The sequence below is a fragment of the Canis aureus genome, chromosome 13 (assembly GCF_053574225.1).
Source record: "Canis aureus isolate CA01 chromosome 13, VMU_Caureus_v.1.0, whole genome shotgun sequence".
NCBI lineage: Eukaryota > Metazoa > Chordata > Mammalia > Carnivora > Canidae > Canis > Canis aureus.
The window spans coordinates 27,712,275-27,732,767 of record NC_135623.1 but is presented as its reverse complement, the minus strand read 5'-3'; the positions used below and the strand labels follow the sequence as shown (position 1 = coordinate 27,732,767).

Sequence of the window (20,493 nt, the reverse complement as noted above, 5' to 3'; positions counted from 1 at the left end):
ACAGTGGATAAGTATGAATCATAAGATGTGATCATAAAACAAGTTTATTTTGGTTTCCCAATGTCCTTGTCATGTATTTAGTTGTTCTCTTTCCACTGGATGAAATTCTTACGATTCTTTTGGTCATTCTAAGGAGGCTACTTTTAATCAAAGTTACCATCTCACTTTTATAAGTAAAACATTAAATCCAACTTGATTAACACAGACATGTATCCTCTCCACTGTAGTGGGTGGGGTCAGAAGGTGCAGAGAAGAGAAGGGAGCTCACAATTAAGAAAGAAGGATGGTTGGGTTTCTCCCTTCCTCTTCCAGCTTGAAAATATTAGTTTCTGAACACTACAGAATTAAGTTCAGGAAGGACAGAGTAGCATGGAGGACTTAACCAACCTTATTGCCCTGAGCTGCATTCCGTGGCTCTGGCAGCTGTTCAGAGCAGACTCTCTCCCTCATTAGTGCTTTCATGGGCTCTCTGGAGATTGCTCTATCACTGATGATCTCTCACTGGCAGTTCCCTAAATCCAAACAAAAGCATCTTTATTCTGAGCGCTCAATTACTCCTTCTACATCCCACATAATCCAGATTCCAGAAAATGATGCCTGTTTGCTCCTGCAGTCAGCCTTTTACACAAGATCTAAGATAATACCTATAGACTTCCTTTAGCTCCTGACGTATCTGGAGCCCATGGAAAATAGTCAAGCATTCAATCACTTCTGCTACAACAAAAACAGTTTCTCTTTCACCCTGGCTATTAGATTAGTTATCCAGTTGTGTTTCTTCTTTTAGAATTTGAAAGTAGGAGTTAACTATCTGCCCATTCTATATCCCCCCACCACCAAAACCAACAACAACAATAACAACAATACACACACACACACAACACCCTGCAGAAAGTGTCTATTAAGATATTGGAGTAGTTTTAAAATACACCTTTTTGACTTCAGGTAGAGGAAGAGCACCCCCAACTCTCCCTATTATGGACAGAACTGAGACTCATATAACGGCCTTCTTCTCTACCATCTCTCAGTCTCCACTCAATGAATCCTTATATGTATTTGATAACATTTTGACCAAGTTAAGAGTGGTAAACATGGCTTGCGGTCAATTCGTGTTTATGAGAATTCTATAGGATGGTTCGTCTCACTGTTTAGTTGAGTATCTGGTATGGTACATTTATCCTTCCAATTTTGGCTGAAACTTTCATTTTTACATCCAATTCCCTATGCAAAAATCTTCTCTGCTTCCCAATTACTCATAAGATAAAGTCTAAACTTCTGAACTAGAATTCACACATTGATAGCATAGCTTCATATTTGCTTCCCAGTCTTGTCTTCTATTATGTACCTCTAATACATTCAAGTCTGACAGTGTTTAATTCATTTATTCAACAAATACCTATTTATGCACATACAGCATTCCAGATCATGTTCTAGACCTTGTATGCATGTCAAAGATGAATATGCTAGACTATTTATCTTTTCCCAAATATATCATAAACCATACATTTTTTTTACTCTTCTCATATCATCTCCACCTTATGGAATACCATTTCACTCTTTTCTGAATAGTAAACTCGAATTCATCTTTTCTGTTACTGCTCTAAAATCACCTTCTCTGTGGAGCTGACCCTGAATTTCATGTCAGCATTCCTCCTTCTATTCGGTGCTCCCACTGCACTTTATTGATTTGGGCCAGTGCATTATTATATTCTGACCTGTATATGTCAGAATTGTCTGCTAGTTAAGAAGATACATTATATTTATAGATTTCATTTCTAATAACTTAGATAGGCATTCTTGCCTCATAATAGAAAGAACCTCAATAGGTTTGTAGAATAAAAAATGAAAACTGAGAAGGGAATGTCTTCGATGGGGATGCAGGCAAGTAGCACAAACATACTTGCAGACCAGTAGGTCAACCTAGCATAAGGTATGCATTAACTGGTGGAAGATAAGGCTTTAAATGTAGATTGGATCCAGAGTAGGTGATATTCTGATAGGTGTTGAATACCATAGGGGGATGTGTACTTAAGTCAGCAAACAATAAAGAGTTATAAAAAGCTTCAAAGAAATGCGTTATTATAGTTGAATAATCTGACAATATTACACAGGTTGCTTTGAAGTAGGAGAAGACCAAATAGTTATTAAAATAGTTATTAATTTGGGGTTCCTATGTGTCTCAGTCAGTTAAGCATCTGCCTTCAGCTCAGGTCATGATCCCAGGGTCCTGGGATCAAGTCCTACATGAGGGAGCCTGCTTCTACCTCTCCTCCCAGGCTCGTGTTCTCTGTCACAATCTCTGTCTCTCTCTCTCAAATAAATAAATAAAGTCTTGTTTTCAGAAAAAAAGAAAGTGTTCTTTATAAAAGAAATAGTTATTAATACGTAACATGAGAAGGAACAGCACAACTGTGAAGGAAACATCACATGAATCATTGTAATACAGGAAACTGTCTTTAAGAAAGGGTCAAAAAGAAAAGTAAAAGATACTCCAATTAATCTTGAGTGATTGGCAGAATGATAGCATAATTGTGGGAGTTAGAAGGGGAAGAAGGTGATTCTTAGTCTAGTTTGGACATGTTAATTTTGTGTGAAAAGTGAGATGTTCTATTAAGATTTTCAGGAGGCAGATTGAAGCCTTGGCAACTTGATGGGAGCCTTTAGGAAGGATTTGGATAAAGAATTGTCACAACTTGTAATGAAACCCAGAGCAATGTATAATTATAAGACTATAAGAAATGTACATTTATTTGTAAAAGATAATTTACCCAAAAGAGAAAAAAAAAGAAAATCAATAAATAGCACATAAGAAAGGGTCTCGATGTAAGAAAAGGAGAATTACGCTCAATTCACTAGATTCACATTCTCCTTAAGGAATAGAAAGAAAAAAAACAAATCAGTGAAACATTGCCCCTATGAAACAGAAACAGATGACAAAGATGAGGAAAAAACTGTTGATAAACAGTACACTTATTGAATTATAAAACACTTTAGTCTGAATCAATAATTAGCAGACCTGACATCACAGAAAATTTAATTAGTGATTTACAGAACAAGACTGAGAAGGAACTAAGGAATCCAGAATAAAAGGGCAAAGAGAGTATACAGTCAGATAAAATGAGAAAAATGGCAAGTCATAGTGAAATGCAGTTAATATAAGAGACTTCCAAAAGAAAGCAGAATAAGTATATTGTGACAATAATCAGAGAGGAATTCTAGAAAATTATCCAGTTTTTTAAAAATGATCTATATTTTGAGATTGAGAAACTAGTCATGTTCCAAGCAAATTAATAATAAAATTTATACAACAAAAAATAGCTTGGTGACATTAGTGAATTCTAAGCATAGAGAATGCTCCATACAAAGAAAAGTAAAATGTAAGACTGGCCCAGCATTCCTTTCAAACACCAAATGCTAGAGCACAAGGGAACAACACCCCTAGAGGTTGAAAGGAAAGACTGTGACCCACGATCGCCACATCCTGCTTCGCTGCTGTTCAAACATGAAGGTAACAGCTGGACAAGGGCCATAAAATAGACCAATATTTTGAAAAAGTTTATCAAAAATAATTATCTATCTATACAGTCAATATCTATCACACAAGCCTATGACTGTCAAATAGTAATCTCTTCCTTAGATCTGTTTCCTGAGCTCCAGACTTATAGATTTAACTACTGATAGAATCTCCATTTAGATGAAATTCTCCGTCCTAGAATGCCTCAATTCTCTCTCCATTTCCAGAGCTGCCACCTAGCCTAAGTCATGATTGCTTCCCTCCTAGGTTACTTCAATAGCTTCCTCTAGTTTTCCTGACACCCAGTCTTGCCTTTCTCCAAGTCATTCTCCACATTGTAACTGGAATGATCTTTTCCAAAGTGCTGTTGTCATCATTTCACTTCTTTGAATGAATCCTTTGATTCATGATTTGTTTCTTTGTCCTTAGGATAAAGCCCAAAATTTTCCAAGTAATTGAAAGAGTCATCTCAAACTGTCTAGTGTTCACTCTTGATTTTGGCTTAGGTCATGATCTCAGGGTCATGGAATCAAGCCTCACATTGAGCCCCACCTCAGGCTCCATACTCAATAGGGAGTCTTGCTTGAGATTCTCTCTCTCTGCCCTTCCCTCCCCTTCTTAAATAAGTAAGTAAGTAAATAAATAAATAAATAAATAAATAAATAAATAAATAAATAAAATTATAATCATGACCTGAGCTGAAACCAAGAGTCGATGCTTAACTGATGGAGCCATCCAGGTGCCCCTATTATTCCCTCTTTAAATGGCAACAGAATGCATAAAATAATATCTGTAGTAACCCCAAATTAACTGACAGATGTACATATCAGTGGTAGATTTAACATACATTATTATTTCTTATATTAAATAAAAAATGATAAAGTATTTTAATAATGGATTTGGTAGGATTGAGTTTATATATTTTTACCTTAAAAAATAAAATTTTATAACCATGAAAACATTTCTAAAAATAGATCATATAAGAGATTATAAAGAAAACCTAAATAATTCATAATAATCTTATCAGTGGTTATTTTTAAACTTACCAGTCACTTTAATGACTTTATGAATAATCCAAAGTTCTTATAGTTAGTAGATATTGTTTCTATCAATAGGGAAAATTAAGCCTACCTTTTTAAAATCTAAACAAAAAGAAAGAAGAATGTGGAATGGCTGAGGCAGATGATGACCATACAGACCAGGTTGCTTGATGATTAGATCATTTGTGATTTTAAAGATAGAATGTTAAAAAAGATGCCAGATCACACGGTACTGTGGAACAGTGAGACAAAAGGAAGGTTGGGGGAAAAGCAGAGGAAGCAAAAACGGGGTTAGAGAGTAATGTGAGTGAGAGAATTCCACGCCTGAAATATTAGAGATTAAGTAAGATTTATTACCTTTTGCTTTCTCTTACCCTACATTTCCAACTTCCTAGAATTAATGACATCATTTGTGTCTTCTTATTCCTCCACATAAATCCCCAGAGTATACTCACCACATCCCTGAACTTTCTACATCCATCTACAACCTTCCTATAAGAAGCACATTTCATTTTATTTGATATTTCAGTAGCAAGAGACATTGGTAAATACCTCTTCCCTCTTTGTTTCAAACAGATGCTTGCTTTTTCCTCCTTGACGATCCTCTTGATATTCCTTCTGAATTGGCAACCAGGTAGATAGAGAATCAAGTCTAGACTTAGCAAGCCTGAGCAGATGGTGCTTAGAAGAGAGTTAAAGTATATAAAGATTAAGGTACATAGATGATCATAACCAGAGAGGAGGTTTTGATATTGTACTTCTTGGAGTACAGAGATTACTAAGATATGTAGGTGGCTAAGACAGAAAAAGAAATGGTAGTCTTTGGATAGAGGGAATATGCTCTCAGAGATTTCAGTGGTGTCATCAAGATGCTTTATTGGGTTTGTATACAGGCTAAGCTGTTTTTACAACACATCCCAAAATATACTTGTACAAATAAATATACTGTTTCCTAAAGTTCCAGTTCAAATGTAGGCAGGTGTGGGTAGGCGGTTAGCTCTCCAAAGTAATCCAGAAATTCAGGTTCTCTCTCTTTTGTTCCTCCACCATCCCCTAGGCTGCTACCCTTTTCTAAACAGTCTGTAAGAAGAAGCAAGGGGGAAGCTTAAGGCAAGCAGTTGATCCGGGAGTAGTACATCTCTTATGTTCCCAACCCATTGGCCAGAGCTTAGTCACATTGCACATTTGAAGAACATGGAAGAAAGGAACAGTTGCAAAGAAGGTTTAGATAGATAGTCTCTGGCTGGTTGACAATGTCCTGTTAAATATAACGGGGTTCTTTATTAAAAGAAGTGAAGACTGCCTATTGGAAGTCTGCATGCATAAATGTAAGATAATTAGTAGTTTCAGACACAAAGTCAAAATACAGGGTAGAACAAGGACCATGAAACAAAGGTTGAAATCAGTGAGGAAAGAATTAAAATCTTTTCTGGGTGGTAGGCAGGTGTCTTTAAGACAACAAAGGAAGTGCCGTCAGTAGTGTGCATGAATTTTATTAAGGAAAAGATCCTAGGTTTTTCCTTGAGAATGTTGAACTCTTTTTCTGAGACTGTGAGTTGCAGTGCTTTTGAGAAGAGGAAAACTAAAGAGATATGGAATCTCCGGAGGTATGACACTTATTTACACATTTGTGGAAGAATGTGGAACCCGAGTTTTAAAAGGAAGATGTTAGCACAGAGGACATTAGAAGTAAGCATGAATAACTAAGGACGGGGATGCTAATTTTAGACAGAAAAATTAGGGACACTGGGAAGGAAAAAATGCTTTTGGAGAAATCATGTCAATACCCAGGATAGGAGAAACAGGGAGGAGTCAGTGTACATTGACACAAAGGTAACTGAAAGGATAAATCTTTTTTTTTTTTTTTATAAATCTTTTTTTACATATGGTTTCTCACCTTTCATTTTATCTTCATTTTAACAGTTCTTTGAAAATTATTAAGAACAAACTCAACTCTTCCTGAATTTGAGTAGAAATTATAAATAAATATAAGTGCATGAGATATAAAAATAACAAACTGGGCAAAATTTCAATCCCAGTGTGAATTTATAAAACTAACCAGCTTAATCTGGACTCTTGGTATAACAAACTTACCTTAGAAACTGCCATCCCCCAATTGCTATCCTATTCCGTTGGTTGCACTACACGTCCTGTGTTAAGGGACCAGTGTGAAGGCCAGCGTGGTAGCTGACACATATTTGCTACCTGCTTGTCCAAGTAATTTGCCCTAGTCCGGTCACAGGTCCTGGTGTTGGATTTATTCTCCTGGAAATAGTGATGGTGGAAGGATTTTAAGTAGACTTGGATCGCATTTTAAAGAGTTTACTGGGGTGGCAGAGAGAAAAAATAAATGAAAATGAAATCAAACTAAAAAATAGGGAGAACACTTTGTAAATTAGCACTATAAAACCAAATGAGAGAAGATACAAAAGGAATTACTCTGTCTTGCAGGCCTTTAGGACATCATTACAAACACAGCTTATCGATACACTCTAAACATACAGAAATACAACCTAGATGATAGGGAATAAAGCATATACTTGTTTTATGGAATGGATTTGGAAGAACCCAGAATCTTCGAATATTATAGCCAACGCCACTAAATCTTTTCTAGGTGGTAATATTTTTTATAAGCTTGTGTTTTTTTGAAATGCCTCCAGGGTTGGTTAACTTTTATTACAAGATGGAGGAATCATGATCACAATAATACTTCATAAGAAAGTATTTTGTTAGTCTGATTCCTGCTAGTGTACCTTTAATGCTATGCTTTTAGAAGAAATGTAGTACTTTGGCATGTCCCATCAAATTTTGCATCAGAACACTTGAAAAGTTTGATTTCTGTTATTCAGTGACCTCTTGACTAGACACTAATAGATTTCCAATCCACTGAGAAACAAACCCTCACAGACACTTTTTAGACTTTCAAAGCTATGATTAAATGTGCCTTTACATCAAAAATCAATCTTTTTTAAAGGATGCAAGGGATTTGTTCTGCAGAGCAGAGACTAACATGCTAGACAGGATCTCCTAGACTTTGCAAATATCTGTCTTTTCCCCTTGCAGGAAGTCATTGTTCCTGGGGCTGTTTATAGAGGTATATTTTCAAAGGTCCCCAAGCCTCAATTAAAATCATATTAGCTTAAGTACGTGCTCTAATTTATTACAGGATATTCTTGAATTATACAAAAGTTGCATGCTAAAAATATAACAATCAGCAACTAGTAGATGTGCCTTTCTGATACTTTGACTGGTTAGCAAAACAGCACATTTATCTTCACTTTTCAGAATCTATCAGATAATATATATAGGAGATTTTTTTTCAAGTAGTTATACCAATTCCATAAAACAAAAAGAAGTTTGCTCTTTAGAATTGTCATGATAATAACATAAAGTAAAATAATAAAATACACTAAAAATAAAATATTACAGGTGAATTTATCTAGCATTTACTGAATTCCCCACATATAAGATACAAAGATCACTGATTTTATATAGTTTTTAAAATAATCTTAATGGTTTCCTGTGCTTGTTAACCTTTCTTCTCCTAAAAGATAACGTGAGTTGCCTAGGGACAGGGATTCCATCTTATATTTTTCTTAATTCCATTACCACATTTAGCACAGCACCAAATTTTCCCAGGTAGTCCTCAGTAAGTACTAACAATGAGCCTTTAATACTGCAAGTTCAATAACAATTCATTTTTTACACTGTGAGGTACAAATAATAGCCCCCGTCAGTTCAATAAGCTGAACAGTAAGTAGATTGAAATTAACAGGCTCTATTGTCATCGAACTGGCATTATTAAATTGTTCACAGTTTTTTGTGTAGCCAAACTACAATATTGAAGCAGTCAATAAAACCTTTTCACCAGTTGTCCCAAATGTCATGTTGACCTCTTATAGGCTTTGTGATGTCATTGTCTATTACACTTGCTTCAGCTGTACCATTTTGTTATACCCTAGGCTTTAATTTGTACACTACTTCTTTATTAAATATCAGGCCTCCGTGTGGTTTCCCACTGTTTTGTGATGTTCCAATGTTTAATTATCTTGTTAAGTTGCTTAAAAAAATCTACAAAAGTGGACCTAAATTCATAAAAGAGGTCTGCACATGATCATAGCTTACATGGCAGAGGCTGGCATAACACATGCCAAAATATATAAAGCATAAAATGCATAAGATGGTCCATAACAGGATGAAAGAGCTCAATAAATAATATTTATCAGCATTTCATGTCTCAGTGAATGGTGGTGGTTATCATTACAAAACTGGAAGAAAAGCATTCCTTTTAAACCTACCAAGAATTTGAGTAAGATCCCTTTGGAAAATATCAGAATTATTTTTAGGCAAAGAACTACTCTTATCTAGAAAAACATCTAGATAGATGCTTTTGGGATTGTGAAATCTAAGGCCTTGTGGATGTGATGTAGGAGGATAGTTGAGAGCTCTGCATAATAATAATTTTAAAAACCCCACATATATGGATCCAGGAGGGAATTTTGTAGAGATGAACAAGGAAGGCCATGGAGTAGAGACCCAGTATCATGACCAAGAGCAGAGGCCAGATAAGGATATTGGTCAGCGAAATATTCTCCAACACACTGCAAGCTGATAAACTTGTACAAATCCTGATTATAACAATGAATATGTTGTTCTTTGTTCAATACCGTGCCACAAACACCTCTATGACTGGTTAAAATTTTAGTAGAAGGTGGTTCCCATCAGCACTCTTGTTTTAGTGGTGCCATGGGGAATGAGGCAAAAGAGGCCAGTGATCAGCTGGGTGCAAAGCAGCCTGAGCATGCAGTGTGCATGATTAGATCAAGCAACACAGAGAAGCAAGGGCCATATGGAGAGTGACTCATCAGGGATAGAAGACAAATCTCTTTTTTTCCAAATGTACTAGAGGAAGGAAAACCTTTTTTTTTTCTTTTTTGAGAAGAAGGAAAGCAGAGGGAGTTGTTCATTTCTGATCTCACACATTTTCTGTTACAGAGATTAACTCTATCCAGATACCAGTTATTATTTTTGTGATGATGATGGTGATGATAGTTTTGTTATTATTTCCAGGTGGTCTACATTATTTCAACATTAAGAAATATTTGAAAATTTTTCTCAGAGGCATCATAGAAAGGCATTAAGAAATCTTGGAGCACCCAAGAAGCATAAGAAGAATGAAAGTGTCATATCATAATTATCTAAAAAGGGAATATTTTAGTTTCTAGTATGTAAAGATAGGTTAGCAATGCAAATCCTCACAAAAACCTAAAATTTATGACTTATCTGATGAATCGTACTTGGAATATATTTACTAGGTTACCATGAACTTGAATAGATTCACCCTAAAAAAAATCATCTTGTGAAACTTTTTTCTATTTTAAAGATATTTCTAAGCTTTTTTTTCATTCAACTGAGTATTCTAAAAAGACGATTTTTAATATTTTATTTTTAAGTGATCTCTACACTCAACTAGGGGCTTGAACCAACAATCCCAAGATCATGCTCCACTGAATGAGCCAGTCAAGTGCCCCTAGAAAGATCATTTTTGCCACAAATGTAAGATGCAGTAGAAAAATTTCTTCCAAAAGAAAAACTTTTTCCAAATGACAATGTTGCTTTTTGGAATATTATGTTAACCTCTCCAGATTACTAAATTACAAACATAGCAACATAACAAGTTCTAAGTCTAAAAGATGTACCATAATCTAAAAATATGTATGTAAAGAAGGTACAGTATTTCCCAATCTGCTTTTATACATCTTATTTCCTCTGACAAAAATATTTTAACCTCCTTCAGTTCTATGATCTACTGTAGATGTTCTAAATGTAGAACATAGGTGATAATATTTATTTTTGTAAAGCTTGATTGATTGATTGATTTTAAAGAAGGGGGAGGGACAGAAGGAGAGAGAGAAGCCTAAGCAGACTCCCCGCAGAGCACGGAGCCCACCGTGGGGCTTGATCCCACCACCCTGAGAGATCATGATCCAAGCTGAAATCGAAGAATCAGCTGCTCAACCCCCTGAGCTACCCAGGTGTCCCAGTGGTAATACTTTAAAATCATACTGTAAAATAAGGAACACATCCCCAATTAAATCAAAACAAATAATTTTTTAAAGGACTGTGTATAAACAGATGTGCCGGAGACACTCTAAGATACCTCCAATCATCTCTGTCTTCTGGTACTTGTGACCTTGTACAATCCCCTCTCCTTAAGTGTTATGATACTGTCACTTGTTTCTAACCAATAGAATACAGCAAAGGTGATGGAATGTCACTTCCAAGGTCATCTTCTAAAGTTTTGACGTCTATCCAGCTAAGATCCCCCTTCTCTTATTGGCTTTGATAAAGCAATACTGGGAAAGCCTATGTGGTAATGACTGGAAAGTGGCCTCAAACTGACAGTCAGCAAGAAATTGAAACCTTTAGTCTAGCAATCCACAAAAGTGAATGCTGCCAGTAACCACCTAGTTTGAAGCACATTTATCAAGCTTTTAGGTAAGAACCTAGTCGTGCCTGACAGTTTGGCTCTAGCTTTGTAGAGGACCCAGTAAAGCCATGCCTAGAGCATACAGAAAATGTGAGATAATGAAGGCAAATATTTTTATTAAACTGTCAATTTTGAGGTAGTTGTGGAATCCCATGTAGTTGTGCGAAATATACAGAGAGATACTCTGCACCCTTTCCTCAGTTTCCCTAATGAAACGCTTTTGCAAAACTACAGTATGATATCCCTACCCGGATATTGATACTGACATATTCAAGGTAAAAAAACTTCCGATCACTATAACGAGCCCCATGTTGCCCTTTTACCTTGAAGTAACATAATAAGTCTTAAAATTTGGTAGGCTGATTTGTTCTCATTATTCATCTTTTTTTAGTTCCTTTGCCTTTTATATAAATTTACAATGATCTCGTCTATTTCTATATATTATCATGATGAGATTTTTATAATGATCACATTAAATCTGTATATAAATTTGGAGAGAATTGACATCTTTACTTTGTGAATCTTCCAATCTATGAAGACAACATATTTCTCCATTTGTTTAGATTCTTAGGTTTAGATTCTATGACTTTTAAAATCAGAACTCTGTCATTTTCATCATGAGTCCTGTACATGTTTTTTGTTAGATTTATGCCCAAGTCATTCCTTCTTTTGCTTTAGTAATTCTGTCCACCTGTTTGCTAGCATTTAGAAATAAAATTTATTTTTATATATTTACTCTGTATCCTGCGATCCTGCTTAAATTGTTTTTATTCATTTAAGAATTCTTGGAATAATCTATGTAGACAATCATGTCATTTATAAAGAGAGACAATTTTAGCTCTTTTTTTTAATCTGCATTTTTTTGTTTCCTTTTCTTATTGTACTAGCTAAAATTTCCAGTACTATGCTAAATTAAAGTGATGAGAACAGACATCTTTGCTTTGTTCTTGAAATTAAGAAGGAAGCACTCAGTCTTTCTTCATGAAGTGGAATTTTAACCGTAGGAGTTTTGTAGATGATCAAGTTGAGGAAATTTTCCTTTATTACTAGTTTTCTGAAAATTTTTATCATAAAAGAGTGGTGAATTTTGTCAAATTTTTTTTCTGAACTGACTAATGTGATCATATGGATTTTCCTTTAGCTTGTTAGTATGGTAGATTACATTTATTTATTTATTTATTTATTTATTTATTTATTTATTTAAGATTTTATTTATTTATTCATGAGAGACACAGAGAGAGAGAGGCAGAGACACAGGCAGAGGAGAAGCAGGCTCCCTGCGGGGAGCCCGATGTGGGACTTGATCCGGGGACCCCAATATCACACACTGAGCCGAAGGCAGAGGCTTAACCATTGGGCCACCCAGGTGTCCCACATTTATTTATTTTCAAATACTGAAACAGCCTTGCATTCTGTAATAAAGCCTACTTGATCATGATACATAATTATTTATGACTAAATTCTACTTGCTAATATTTTCTTAAGGAATTATATATATATATAATTCATGAGGGATATCAGTCTATGATTCCCTTTTCTTGTCCTGTCTTTGTCTAGTTTTGATATCAAAGTAATACTAGCTCATAAAATGAATTGAGAATGATCACTCTTTTTCTATTTTCTGGAAAAAGTTGTTTTGAACTGGTGTTAATTCCTCCTTAAAAGTTTGGTGTAATTCTCCAATGAAACCATCTGGGACTGTATTTTTTTATTTTAAATTGTGAATTCAATTTCCTTACTACTTATGGGGCTGTTCTAGTTCTATATTTCATATTGAGTGAATTATGGCAGTTTCTGTTTTTGAAAAATGTGTCTGTTGTCAAATTTATATGTGTAGAGTTGCTCATGGCATTCTCTCATTATGTTTTTAATGTCTTCAGGATCTGCAGTGATATGTGCTGCTTCATTCCTAATATCAGTAATTTATGTCTTCTTTGGAGTTTTGTTGTTGTTGTTGTTGTTAGTTCTGCTGAAGATTTGGCAATCATATTGATCTTTTTAAAGAACCAGATCTTTGTGTTGCTGATTTTTACTATTGTTTCGCTGTTTTCGATTTTATTGATTTCCATTCTCATCTTTATTTCCTTCTTCATGCTTATTTTTGGATTTATTTTTCTTTCCCTTTTTAAGATTCTTTACATGGGAAATTTATGTTATTGTTTTAAGACTTCTACTGTCTTCTAATATATTCCTTCAAGCCATAAATTTCCCCATTGGCACTGATTTAACTGTACTACACAAATTTTAATATGTTGTATTTTCATTTTACTCAGCTCAGTGTGGGCTTTTACATTTTCCTTGAGCTTTATCTTTGGTCAATGAATTATTTAGAAATGTGCTGCTTAGTTTTCCAGGTGTTGGGAATTTTTCTGTTATTTTTCTGTTATCAATTTCCAGTTTAATTCCAAATAATATATCTGATAATAGTCTAACATTGAGAATACATGGAGAACTCTTACAACTCAACAACAAAGACAGACCACCAAATTAAAAAAAAAAAAAACAACTAGGCAAAGACTTGAATAAAAAGTTTTCCACATATATAGTGATGGCCAATGGCCACATAAAACATGTTCATCATTAATCATTAGGGAAATACAAATCAAAACCACAAATAGATAGCACTTCACACCAACTAGGATAGTTGTAGTACTTGTAGTAATACTAATAATAATAGACAAAAACCAGTGTTTATGATAATGTGGAGAAGTTGAACCATCATAAGTTGTTAGTGAGAATATAAAGTGTGCAGCTGTTGTGAAAAACATTTGGCAGTTCCTCTTAAAGTAAACATCCAATAACCCCATGGTCCAGCAATTCCACTCCTAGGTATACACCCAAAAGAATTGAAAACATAATCAAGCAAAAGCTGATACATGAATGTTCCTAGCAGCATTGTTCACATTTGCCAAAAGTGGAAACAATCCAAATATTAGTTGACAAATAAATAGATAAACATGAGGGAATATAAATAAGCCATAAAAAAGAATAAAGTACTGATACATGCCAAAACATGAATGAATCTTGACAATACAATGCATAGTGAAAGAAGCCGTGATAAAAGGCCATATAGTATATGGTTTCATTTATATGAAATATCCAGGGTTGGTAAGTCTATAGAGAAAAAAAGTATAATAGAGGTTTCTTAGAACTTAAGGGATAGGGAAGTAGGGATGACAGCTAAATAATATGGGGTTTCTCTTTGTGGCAATGAAAGTGTTCTAAAATTGTGGTGAAAAAATAAATAAATAAAATAAAATAACATAAAATTGTGGTGATAGTTGCACATAACTGTGAGTATAGTAAAAGCCATTGAATTTTACATTTGAAATGGGTGAATGGTACAGTAAGTAAATTATACCTCAATAAAGCTGTTTATTAAAAATATGAATGTGATTCATTTATATGTTATCATATTAGAAAACAAATAATGGCATCTTTAAAAAACAAAACAAAACAAAAAAAAGAAAGAAAGAAAAAACTCACAACCGTGTCAATTTCTAGGTCCCAAGTTGCCTAGTCAGTCTACCTTCTTCTCTTCACCTTTCAGATTTCTTCTATTTGCTTTCTATATAATGTCCAGGAATTTTACCTTTACCTAGCATAAAGGATAGGAAAAGTAGTATCTATTCTATCTTCCTGGAAGTACAATTCGCCAGTGTGTGCTATGTTAGCTGATAATTTTGTATTGAGATTGTTATGCAACAATAAATAATATGACATGTAATTGTATTTGTGTCCATTAAACACCAGGGGGTAAATATTTATCACAGATCACCATTGTAAGCATTAAATTACATAATACCAATAAACTGATAATAGTATACAAATATCACCTATATCCCAGCTTCATACCATGGTGGAACATAGATGAATGTTCCAATGCCTACTCTTCCAAATACTAAAAGTGTCCACTAATCAGTGCTTCCAAATCCTAGCGGCATATTACCGTCACCTGGGAAAGTTTAAAAAATTATAAATATCTCATGAAAGAGTGATTAAATAAGAATATTTAGGCATGGATCCCTTGAGTTAAGAATTTTAAAAATTTGTCATGAAATTCTGATGAGTCATTGAGTTTTGGGAAATACTCCTCTAAGCCTCTCTAAAATTGTCTCCACCTAAAATGATGATTACAATGGGATAATAATAAGACAATGATATTGGTGTCACAACTTGCTATAAGATCTATAAGACACAAATAACCTAACTCAAGTTCCCAGCACAATACCAACATTTTAAAGTTGCTGAAGTACAAGCTTTATTAACCAGGTTCATGACCGCCTGCACCACTTCTTAGGTTAGTCACTGATGAAGTCACATGACCTGTGAGCCTTGGCTTCCTCATTTCTAAGCTGGAGGAAACTGTACTTAACCCATGAAGTTTATGTAAGGTGAAAAGAGATAACATATATAAAAGCACTTCACATATTGTAGGTGCATTAGTTCCCAGACCTTCTTTCTTAAATGTCTCTGCAAAGAACAAATAAAATACTGTTATCATGATATAAAGTTTCCTATGGAATTTTAAATGCTAGGAAAGAAAAAGACACTTTCTATGGGTTCAGCCAATATAGCATCCATACTGGATGCTACCAATAGTTCTTTGACCTCTTCTGGGCCTGGCTGCTGGTATAGTAAGTTTTTCAGAGTAAGAGTTTGTGTAAGTTTGCCTCCCTAAGAAAAGAGTACAGTTATTGTTCAGTCATCAATTTTTGGACAAATTTTGGACATCTATTTTTTCTCCCTTTATCAAGATTTCTGCATATCAGCCTTGTCCCAGGAGTCACCGGGTTCAAAAAGCCAAAATGTCATCCCCAGGATGTCTCTTCTGACATTCTAAAATTGCTATGCATTTAAAAGAGGTCCTGTTAGGGCACCCGGGTGGCTCAGTATCTCAAGCATCTGTCTTCTGTTCAGGTAATGATCTCAGGGTCCTGGGTTCAAGCCCTGCATCAGGCTGTCTACTCAGTGGGGAGTCTGCTTCTCCCTCTCTCTCTCCCTCTCCCCACTGCTCATGTTCTCTCTCACTTTCACATAAATAAAATCTTTAAATAAATAAATAAATTATAAATAACTAAGGTCCTGTTGTGTTTGTGAATTTGAGACTTACTCCCCAATGTTAGATGCCTTGAAAAATTTCTGGGATATGCAATGAAGGAATTCTAAGACACTTCTCTGCATTGTCTGTCTTTTTGTCTCACCTCATGAAATTTGCTCAGAATTCACACAAGTGGGTGATATTGTAGAACATGTGAAACAGATCTGAGAGATGTAATGCAAACCCCAGAACTGCCCTGTTCCAGCTCTGTATCGGGATTCACAGATTCAACATCTTGACTTAATAAACACAAAGTTACTCATACTCCTACCAATCTTAAGGGTTTGGTTCATTGCAGAAAATCAATCATTTTTGGAACTTTACAAAACTATTCTCTCTCTGGTGTAGTTAATTAAACTATAAAATATTACTTGATCCATTATTTTATCTTTAGACAATTAGGCCAATGAAAGCATGATTAGATTCTGGAGTCTAACATCTGGGATTATGCTGCACACCACATCAGAAGTTGAAATAACTCACTGAACTCATTACAAGAGCTCTAAAGACAAAACCCCTCACTCTGCAATAAATAGACTTAATATAAAATGACAAAAGAATATATGATGCCCAAAGGAAAACAATTACACTTTCCATTTATGAGTACCATTAGAATAACTATGTCACATTATGAAAGTAAGATAGTAAAATGATTTCTTTTAATAAACTATTGCCAAAGTATTTTAGGAAAAGAATATTTTCAATGACAGAAGTGAGTCATCATAAAGGCACACTATATTTTCTAAACAGATATTTTTGATCAGGGTCTGGGTTTAATTTTTGGCCAATCTTTAAATGCTTTTGTATAAAAGAACTATTTTTAGCTGAGTCATGATATTCTTTTCATCCTCAGAATTCATTTTGTGTGATAAGGTTGGAGAGGCTGGAAATAAATGGATCAGATACTGACTAACATATATATAAGTAATTAGATATTTGCACAGGAGGACAAAGCCGGCTAGCATTTAGAGTAGTGATTTGGGTCTCCTGGATTTCTGTTGACTTCCCTACCTTGAAAAAGTCAAAGCCTTTTCATTTTCTTGATTCTAAACAGAAGCAAAATGGACTCTCAAACTATTCCAATCCAAACTAAGCTGCTATTTTCCTACTGGAAAGTACTATTAACTTTCCCCTGAGAAAGAGAGGTTTATATAAAAGCCAAATAAATAAGACTCCCTTTAGAAGACCCTAAGAGTGCCTACAATGAACCTAAAAATCAATGTGAGCCCCTTTGACAGCTGAAATTAGATGTCTCATATGTTTTGCCAGCCTCACAGAGCATTGTATATTTTAGAGGCACCCTCTCTGCCTTTGTGCTCCTTTGTCTTCGTTTGCCTCTCTCGTTAAAAATACAATTTTGCCCTTTTGCTAACATTTCATGGGCTTAGGGATTTTCTTTTAAGACTTAGCCACAAAACCGTGAATCATTGGCATCGGGGCCACTATCAGTAAATTAAGCTGAGAGAATATGCACCTCAATGAAATAACCCATTTCGTTGGTAATTTTTATTTTGAAGCGTGGCCCTCTTTCCATTTGATGTCACATGGCATCTGGACAAAAATGACTAAAGGCTGCAGAGAGTTGTCTACAAGAGACAAATGCCCTGTGATGTTGCAGGATCAGTGACATTCTCACGTCTAAAGCTCCAGGACTGAAATGCAAGGCACCAGTTTGGAGTCAGGAGAAGGAAACGGAACCAGCCAGCTAGTTCAAATCAGGTTCCTTAGGGACAATGGAAAGCCACAGAAGTAAGGCATTACCACTTCTTAAAAAGATGGACACAGAAACACGCTATTAATAAGACCATAGATGTAGACATCCTTTGCAAAATTTTTCATACTCTATTCTGAAAGTTGATTTTATCCTTATGGAAAAAGATGTAATAAGAAAATGATTCATTTCAGGCACTGTTTTCTATTATAAAACGGTCTAACCCAACAGCCTTTGAGGCCCTATCCTGACCACTCATTTAAAATCCAACCTCTTGGCATCTGGGTGGCTCAGTCGGTTAAGTGTCTACATTCATCTCAGGTCATGATCCCAGGGTCTTGAGATTGAGCCTCACATTGGCTCCCTGCTCAGTAGGAAGTCTGCTTCCCCCTTTCCCTCTGCCCACCACCCCGCCCAACTCACACTCTATTTCAAATAAATAAAATATTTAAATAATTAAAAAAAAATAAAACCCAACCCCTCATCTCCAACACAGCACCCTGATTAACCTTAACTTGCTCTACTTTTTCCTCCTTGTACATTCTAAAATAACTATGTAATTTACATACCTTCTGTGTTTATTGTTTATTGCAGATCTTTTCCTATGAAAATATAAAATCTACAATGGCAAAGACCTTTGTTTTATTCATTGGTGTATCCCAAGAGCGTTGAATAATGCCTAGCACAACATATTTGGTGAACAAGAGAATGAAAAGTACCACAACATGTATTAACCAGGATGTTTTTTTCCACATATAGAAATGAGCCCACTGGGAGCTGACTTAGTGTTCAGTGTTGGCTCTAGCATTTTGTCTCTGTATTAACGATTTACTGTAATTTACTCTTCCCGCCTTCAATTTACAAACATAAATTACATGGTTTGAAAAACATTGCATTTTCTTCTAGTCTCAAAGGAATTATGCAATAAAGCCAGAAAGAGACTTAGGACCTTACAGTACTATACTGTATAATTTCTTATGGGCACATAGTGTTTAATACTGCAAGTATTTATTCATCCACAAGTCCCTATTCTTTTTTTTTAATTTTATTTATTTATTTATTTATTTATTTATTTATTTATTTATTTGAGAAGAGAGAGAGAGGGCACACTCATGCAAGCTGGGAGAGGAGCCAAGAGGGAGAAGGAGGGGGAAAGAATTCAAACAGACTCCCCACTGAGCACAGAGCCCAGCCTGGGGCTTGATCTCATCACCCTGAGATCATGACCTGAGCTGAAACCAAGAGCTGGACGCTCAACTGACTGAGTCACCCAGGCACCCTAGACCTCATTTTAATTTAATCACTATTTTAAAGACACTGTCTCCAAATATAGGTACATTCTGAAGCACTGGAATTAGGTGTTCAACATATAAATTTTGAAGGAAGACCCAATTCAGCTCATAACACGTATTAGAATGGGTTGACAGAGATTTATATAATTTCTGAGGCAAAGATCAGCATTAGATAAGATTTAGAAATCAGAATACAATATGAAAACACTCTGTTCTATTCTATCCTTTAAAGTGGAATTAACGTTCCAAAACAATCTCCTTCAATGAGCCAAGGAAAGGAAGGTGTCTATTCAAACAGCAAACATATCAGCAGGCATCTAATGCCAGTCTAGTGCCCTCTGGAGATGCTCTATATTGGCTCGCAGTCTATTTTCTTCTAACCATATGGTTTTGTGCAGATGATTTAGCACGAAAATAACCTTCTTCAGTGAATAGTGGTACCGTGTGCAGAAAGCTCACCCTTCCTTTTTTAACCACTCATAGAGGTGTAACCCCCAGAGGAAAGGCATCTGTCCTCCAGCAACAGTTCAGAAATTGGAGGTATAGATTTGACAACTCACTGAAATGTCACAAAGGAATCATTTTCTCAACAGAAATTTGCCATTTCCTCTTTTTTAAAGATGTATTTATTTATTCATGAGAGACACAGAGAGAGGCAGAGACACAGGCAGGGGGAGAAGCAGGCTCCATGCAGGGAGCTCCAGGTGGGACTCAATCCCAGATCCAGGGATCACGCCCTGAGCCAAAGGCAGATGCTCAAATGCTGAGCTACCCAGGCATCCCGAAATTTGCCATTTCTTATATTGAAGTTCAGAACTTTGCAATGAGAAACAATCTCTTTCTAAATTTATGGGGTTGAATTTTATATATAATTTTTTAGCATTTTAATAAATATTTTATTCTGCTGGTCCATTAAACCAATGCAAAATGATATAGCCTACTACTTTTCCCCCATTTTCTTCTTTTATTTGTTCATTTTAAAAATGGAGGGGCAGGACGCTTGGGTGGGTCAGTGGTTGAGCATCTGCCTTTGGCTCAGGTCATGATCCTGGGTCCTGAGATAGAGTGTCATATCGGGCTCCCTGCAGGGAGCCTACTTCTCCCTCTGCCTGTGTCTCTGCCTCTCTCTGTGTGTCTTTCATGAATAAAAAAAAATATTTTTTAGATAAATAAAAGTTAAAAATGGAGAGATGCCTAAGTGGCTTGGTCAGTTAAGCATCTGACTCTTGGTTTTGGCTCAGGTCAGGATCTTAGGGTCATGAGGTCAAGCCCTATGTTGGGCTCTGCACTCTGTGTGGAATCTGCTTGAGATTCTCTCTCCCTGTCCCTCTGCGCCTCCCCCTACTTA

The 20,493-nt window shown here is 35.5% G+C and overlaps 1 protein-coding gene across 6 annotated transcripts in view; it reads right to left on the bottom strand.

The window, feature by feature from the left end:
* LOC144282226 (uncharacterized) overlaps window positions 1-20,493 on the bottom strand; it is a 78,188-nt gene that overhangs the window by 44,964 nt on the left and 12,731 nt on the right. Inside the window, exon 1 of one of the 6 annotated variants that reach the window (XR_013350565.1) lies at window positions 5,104-5,347. The exons of 4 other annotated variants lie outside the window; for them this stretch is intronic. The gene's annotated coding sequence lies outside the window, so the exon portion shown is untranslated. Of the gene's footprint in view, window positions 1-387; window positions 515-5,103; window positions 5,348-20,493 lie in introns of those variants that run through there. One more of the 6 variants, XR_013350566.1, reaches the window with a different exon arrangement.